The 7,012-nt window shown below is 46.1% G+C and overlaps 1 long non-coding RNA gene and 1 pseudogene across 1 annotated transcript in view; one reads left to right on the top strand and one right to left on the bottom strand.

Moving 5' to 3' along the window:
• LOC116071317 overlaps window positions 1-1,405 on the top strand; it is a 24,277-nt gene extending 22,872 nt beyond the window's left edge. The window contains exon 3 of the long non-coding RNA XR_004110846.1: window positions 1,230-1,405. This is a non-coding gene — a long non-coding RNA (uncharacterized LOC116071317). The remainder of the gene's footprint in view (window positions 1-1,229) is intronic.
• Window positions 1,406-4,952: 3,547 nt separating this feature from the next.
• Window positions 4,953-7,012, bottom strand: part of LOC116091032 — a 26,726-nt pseudogene continuing 24,666 nt past the window's right edge.

The raw sequence follows: 7,012 nt of genomic DNA, 5'->3' as shown, positions 1-7,012 counted from the left end.
ACCCTGTCTTGAAAAACCACAAAAAAAAAAAAATCTGTTAATTTAAATGTTAATATTATCAAAAGATGCCTTCAGAGAAACACTTAGGATAATGTTTGGCCAAATAGTTGGGTACTCTATGGCTCAGGCAAGTTTACATAAAATTAGTACATCCAGTTTAAGGTCACTGAGTGGATTTTTTTTTTATAACAGGTTTGTGTGTATGTGTGTGTGTGTGAGAGAGAGAGAGAGAGACAGAGACAGAGACAGAGACAGAGACAGAAAAAGAAAATGTGTGTGTATGAGAGTGTGTGTGTGAGAGAGAGAAAGAGAGAGAGGGAGAGAGAGAGATGGTGGAAGGTGCAAGTAAGGCATCTAGGACAATTTACAGAAGTAAATTGGTTCTCTCCTTCCACCATGTGAGTTCTGAGAATCAAAGTGAAGCAGTTGAGCTTGGCAGCAAGCACCTTTACCTGCTGAGCCATCTCACTGGCCCAACTGAATGGACTTTAATGGGAATAGTGTCTTCATTCTTTACAGGTTAGGCATGGACAGCATCCAGATCCAGTTACATCCTTAAAAAGTAGCACTCTTAACCGGGCGGTGGTGGCACACACCTTTAATCCCAGCACTTGGGAGGCAGAGGTAGGCGGATTTCTGAGTTCGAGGCCAGCCTGGTCTACAGAGTGAGTTCCAGGACAGCCAGGGCTATACGGAGAAACCCTGTCTCCAAAACAAAAAAACAAAAAACAACAAAAAAATAAAACTAGCTTTCTTACTCTTGCCCACCTTGCCCCTACCTTTCACTCTGTGGGCAGCCTTCTGTCTTCCTCCTTTTTTAGTGGAGTGTTTTTATAAGCCAGGCTAGCATCTCCTTCCTCAGCCTGCTAATGTTAGGATTACAAGTGTGCGCCACCACACTCAGCTTCGTCTTCTATTTTGACGCTTAGTGCCTTCCTGGCTCTCTGTCTGAGGCTCTGCCCTCTCTCTTATGTACAGGCAGCCCTAGAGCAATGCCCCCCTAGTCCTAACCTTAATGACTCCGGATGGCCGTGGAGTCAGCTCAAGTAACACTAACTCTCTCCCACTGGCTGAGAGTGGCCATACCCTCTCCTAAAACAGCCCGGAGATTACTTTAACATTCAAGCAGCAATCCATCAGAGAGATCCCAGTCTGCATTCTAGTGGCTTAGCTGGCATGTGACAACCCAAGGGAACTAACTAGGTCATGTTTTTCGTTTTCCTACACAGCTTAAACCAAGATTCCAAAAGGCTTTCTTTGTACCCAGTAGCTCCAGCAGTTGCAAATCCTCTCCAGGAGTTCCTTCAAGCCAGAATCTTTTTGGCCTCATCCGTTTCATGCTGGAGAGAGGAAAGAAATATTTATGAGACTTGGTCTCCGCCTTGGGGAGAAATAAACCCATAATCACTACTCTGTGTTCTGAGACTTGATGATCGAGAGGAACAAAGGGCATGCGTGTGCGCATGTGCGCAGCTCCACCCCTGCCCCCAACGGGGGGCACAAATCCCTCCCCCACTGCGTAGCCCTGGATCTGAGTTCTGCCTGAGTAACTGAGGGAGGACTCTCAATAGACTGTTGGAGGCGGGAAAAGCCAGGCAGGGACATGGGTTTTGCGTCTAGACTCAGCCTGATCTCACCAGGAGCTCAGGACTAGACCCTGCGTCCCAGCATCTCCTCGACTCCATCTTAAGAATTTCAACGTGTTGCCCGCTCCTGAACACAACTTCCTGATGTACTTAGGATTTTTGGCTTTGTGCTTGCAAGGGAGTTCAGCCACTTTCTTTCTGATCTTGTTACTGTGCCACGTTTGCATATATAGGTTCTAATAGCGCCATCAAAATGAATTGGACAGGAGAGGTACCCTGGGCTATTCTGCCGCGCCGCAGTGGCAGCTGCAGCTGCACAGGAAAAGTGGTGGGTAGCAAAGTCGAGCGAGACCTTAGCTGGAGACAAAGCTGGACAGGATGGTGGGAAGACAAGATCTCACTTTATAGGCCAGACTAGGCTCAAACTCGTGTTCCTCCTGCCTGCCTTTGTGTCCGAGTGCTGGAATTACAGGCATGTACTGCCATGCCTGACTTGTTACTCCATTTCTTTCTTTTAATTAAGAAAAAAAAAAAAGCACGTGTGTTTCTTTTCCTGTGTGGGTGGGGGAGGGCATGTGGAGATCAAAGAACATAACTTTGTGCAGTCGGTTTTCTTCTTTATGTCAGTTCCAGGAATGGGATTCAGGTTGTCGTTTGCACTGTGAGTGTTTTATCCACTGAGATATCTGGCTGGCCCTTGATACTCTGTTTCTTATTGCTGTTATTTTACACCCAGAAGATTGTCCCTTTCATCTAGTTGTCCAAATTCGCCTGCAGATTGTTCACAGCGATCGAATGTGCTTTTCCAATGTCTTACCGCTTTCCTCCCCGCGGTGCTGACTCCCATCCATCTTGCGGTGCTGGGGCTGCAGGGATGACTTCCTGGCTGTGCTTTGGAATGCTAGCCTAAATAAGCATATTGTCCGTTTACTGATAAGATGGGAAGGGTTTACCAGATACAGGGAGAAAGCCAGGGTTCTCACGGCTTGTAAAGGATATTTAATTTAGTTCTTTCTCCGACAGGAAACATAAGTCTGCAGAAAATACTGCTTGGTTTTGTCATCGCCTGGCTTAAAATGTCCCCCTAGCACTGAGTCCAAATTACTTGGCCAGACTCTCAGGATCCTAAGAAATCGGCCATCCATAAATTACCGCCCGGTGTGGAACTTAGAGCTAGCAAGAATGCCAGAGGCAAGGGCACTCTTCAAGGGAAAGGTGCCTCCACTGAGCTTAGAAGTGAGACTAAGGCAAGTGAGGTGAACTGCATGCTAATCTGTAAAGCAGAGCGGCAGATACAAACAAGCAGGAGGGCTTTCAAAGTTGTTCTCTACCTGTGAGTCGAGACACTTTGGAGACCCCCTTTTATAGGAGTCGTCTAAGAGCATCGGAAAACACAGATATTTACAATTCATAAGAGAAGCAAAATTGCAGTTATGAAGTGGCAACAAAATTAATGTTATGCTTCTTGATCACCACAACGCGAGGAACGTATTGAAGAGTGTCAACATTAGGAAGGCTGGGAACCACTGGTAGAGAAAGGGCAGTTAGACCAATTCCAGGAGCCAGGAAACGTTGGCAAGTGGGGAGGGGACGAGAGGATAGTGAGTTTTAGGCAACAGAAACTACTAAGTGGTATGCAAACATGATAGCACAAAGGCTCAGGGGTTAGAAGCACAATGGGATCCTAAAGAGGAGGGGCCATCCTAGAGGCCATTTTCTTAGAGCTGAGACGTGGAAAAAGAGGGGATATGCCTGCTGGTCTCTCTTGCCTAACAGGAGTTAAATTCATCAGGAGTAAACTGGAAATTAGATTTAACAAAATTAACTGATGGTCTTTCATAGAAGGATACAATTTTGAGGACTAAGGATGTAGCACAGTGGTAGTGTTGAGGTTTGGTCTGTTGCTATGTATTGTAATGCTAAATACTGCCCCTCCAGGCCCAGTTGCTCCAAGGATTAGACTCCCATCCCCCAACAAGTTATCCCTGATTGGTGAATAAAGATGCCTACAGCCTATAGCTGGGCAGAATTGAGATAGGGGAATCAAAGGGGAATCACAAGAAGGAGAAGGAGGGGTGAAAGGTTAGGTGAGTCATAAAGAGGAGTCCAGACAAAACCTGGCAAACTATAATTTAGAGTTATAGATTCTAATAGCTTAGAGGGTAGATATCTGCCCAGCTCTAGTGCTGTTAAGGCTTACTATAAATATAAAAGGTATGTGCTTTTTATCTGGGAATTGAATGATCAAAGGTGGGGTAGAAACCCCAATTGAGATTAAATATTTTCTACAAGAGTATAGTTGTGCATATTTTCTTTTGTTTTGTGGTGCTACCAATTAGTGAATCAACCCCAGGGCCTCACACAGTAACCATACACTACCACTGAGCTATACCCCAGCTTCAAGAATATTTTTCTTTTTTGCCATTTTTGAGGCGGGGGGGCTATGGCTTCCTATGTCTTTCCCCCATCCCCCAAACAGGGTTTCTTTGTGTACCGCTCTGGCTGTCCTGGAACTTGCTTTGTAGACCAGGCTGGCCTTGAACTCTCAGAGATCTGCCAGCCTCTGCCTCCCTAGTGCTGGGCTTAAAGGTATGTACCACCACAACTGGCACATTCTCTTTCTTTATTGGATACTTTGTAGATGACACAGAGTATGTAGATGGCACAGAGCTACACTATTATTAAAATACTGACCCAGACTAAGGCCCTGGCCCAGGGCCCCAAACCAGAAGCTATAAGGAACAGGAGTGCCAGGCAGTGGTAGCACACACCTTTATTTAATCCTAGCACTTGGGAGGCTGAGGCAGGAGGATTTCTGAGTTTGAGGCCAGCCTGGTGTACAGAGTGAGTTCCAGGACAGCCAGGACTACTTATACAGAGAAACCCTGTCTCGAAAAACAAAATAAAACAACAACAACAACAAAAAACAAAACAAACAAACAAACAACAAAAAAAAACCAGGAGTGGCAGTATTCCTCCAACATCACCAAACCCATAAAATGAGGCTCTTGACTCCTTCCAGGACCAGACCATGGCTTGGGTCCTTTTTGTTAACCCTGGTACCCCTGGCTGTATCTCTCAGAGCAAGGTAACCAGCAAGGGTCTGGAGGGAACAGCCAGCTGAGTGCAGAGAAACTGACCCAAATGGAAGGAGGGTGGGACATGGACAGGGGCTGTCCAGCTGGAGATATGATACAACAAAAGCAGGCTGAGGGAAGAGGCTGGGGGCAATATTGCAACAATGTGGGAGTGCAGCCCCAGGGTCCTGTCCTGAATGTCTGGTCAGGTGTCAGCTGGCAGTCTCCAGGTGGCATTCCTGATCCAAGCCTGGCAGAAGGCTCATACTTTATAAGTCCTCTTGATGAGCTAGGGCTTGAGGTGCTCTTTGTAGGCCAGGATATTGCCAGGCCACTTGGTGATTGTCTGCTTCTCACAGACCCAAATCTCTTGCATAACCTGCTGGATGAGTCTGAAGTCATGGCTGACTAGCATCATGCCACTCTCAAACTCATTGAGAGCATCTGCCAGTGCATCAATAGTCTCCATGTCCAGGTGATTGGTACACTTGTCCAGAAAAAGCATATGAGGGTTCTACCAGACCAGCCAGACCAGATACACTCTGCCCATCTCACAGGTTCTGGATTGGGCTCACCTTCGTTTCTCCGTGAGGCCATATCTCTCAATGATCTTCCTCATCTCCGTCTCCTTTATCTCTGAGTAGCACTTCATCATGTACTCCAATGGTGAAAGATTCAGGTCCAGCCGCTCCTGTAAGTGGTGGTGGTAACTAACGCCCTATTGTGACATGAAAATGCTTCCAGATCATACCAACTCTGGGCAAGTAGTTCTCCAGTTAGCAGCTTCAAAATGGTGGAGTTCCCTACACTGTTGGGTCCTTCCAGAGCCACTCATGTGTCAAGGTCAATGCCAAATTATAGATTATTGTAGATGGAATTACATACTGATCATACCCATATAATACTTCAGTTTCTTGTTGTGTATGTGGATGATATTGGTACAGACCTAATTCAGAAAGCCTGGGAATGGGGCATACGGACCAGGATGTGCTTGAAAGTTTCTCTTCCAGCCACACATAAGCATCCCAGGTCCAGGTGGTTAGTAGGCTCATCCAGAAGCAGCACGAAAAGCCAAATAAAGAAGGCTCTGGCAAGAACAACTCTCATCTGCCAGCCACCACTGAAGTCTTTCAGCTTCTTTCACTGCAGGGCAGGTGTGAAACCCAATCTGTGTAAGAGCCTTGAGGTCCTCATCTTGGCTTTGTCAGCATCCAGCTCTTCCAGGTGCTCATTGAGTTCCATGGACATCTCATGCTCCACATCCTCAAGAGCTAACTAAGTGCTGGGCCTCCCTCTTCAGGTGAGTGAGAGGTTGGTAATGTGGATGTCAGTGCTGTCATGTCAGTACTGCTGGGGTGAGAGGCCAGGATGCTTTTCGAGAACAGCAGCTTTCTTCAGCAAATCCACTTCTCCATCAGCAAACCCACTTCTCCATCAGCAAACCCACTTCTCCATCACCCTGCCATTGGCGTCTTCATTTTTCTCCGTTGCCACCTGAGGTTCTGTGACAGCACCTCTATCTTCTTCATGTCCCTTTCAGGACCACTCATCTCTAGACCTTTCTCATCTTCTCAAACTGACACTGTCTCCACCACTTCCAGTTCCTTTCTCCTCCATGCCAACCACCATTCTCCAGTCTGTCTTTATGAAACTGTGTATGTGAGGAACCTCAGTTAAGTCAGTATTTGTCTTCATTATATATCCATGGCATGACAAATATGACTTCCCTCCCTTTTTAAGGCTGGATAAAGTGGGGTGTTATGGTGCATAGCTTTAATCCTAGCACTCAGGAGGCAGAGGCCAGCCTGGTCTATAGAGTGAGTTCCAGGACAGCACACACACAAAACCCCTGTCTTGAAAAACTAACTAACTTACTACGACCACCACCACCACCAATAATAATAATAATAATAATAATAATAATAATAATAATAATAATAATAATGGGGCTGGAGAGATAGCTTAGAGGTTAAGAGCACTGAATGCTCTTCCAGAGGCCTTGAGTTCAATTCCCAGCAACCACATAGCGGTTTACACCCATCTGTAATGGGATCTGATGCCCTTTTCTAGTGTGTCTGAAGACAGCTACAGTGTCCTCATATAAATAAATAAATCTTTTTTAAAAACGTTAATAATAATAATAATAATAAAAGTATTTAAAGGACTGGAAATGTTTTTCAGTTGGTAGAGCATGTGCCTAGCACGCAGTTTTGAGTTCCCTCTGCAGCACCCCATTACTGGGTATAGTGGTCCACACCTGTAAAGCTAACACTTGGGACCAGGGGGCAGGATAATCAGCAGTTCAAGATTGGCCTCCAGCAGGGCAGTGGTGGCACACGCCTTTAATCC

This window comes from Mastomys coucha, chromosome X, assembly GCF_008632895.1.
Source record: "Mastomys coucha isolate ucsf_1 chromosome X, UCSF_Mcou_1, whole genome shotgun sequence".
Lineage (NCBI taxonomy): Eukaryota > Metazoa > Chordata > Mammalia > Rodentia > Muridae > Mastomys > Mastomys coucha.
Note: the sequence above shows the minus strand (reverse complement) of the source record. Positions and strands in the feature narration are given on the sequence as shown.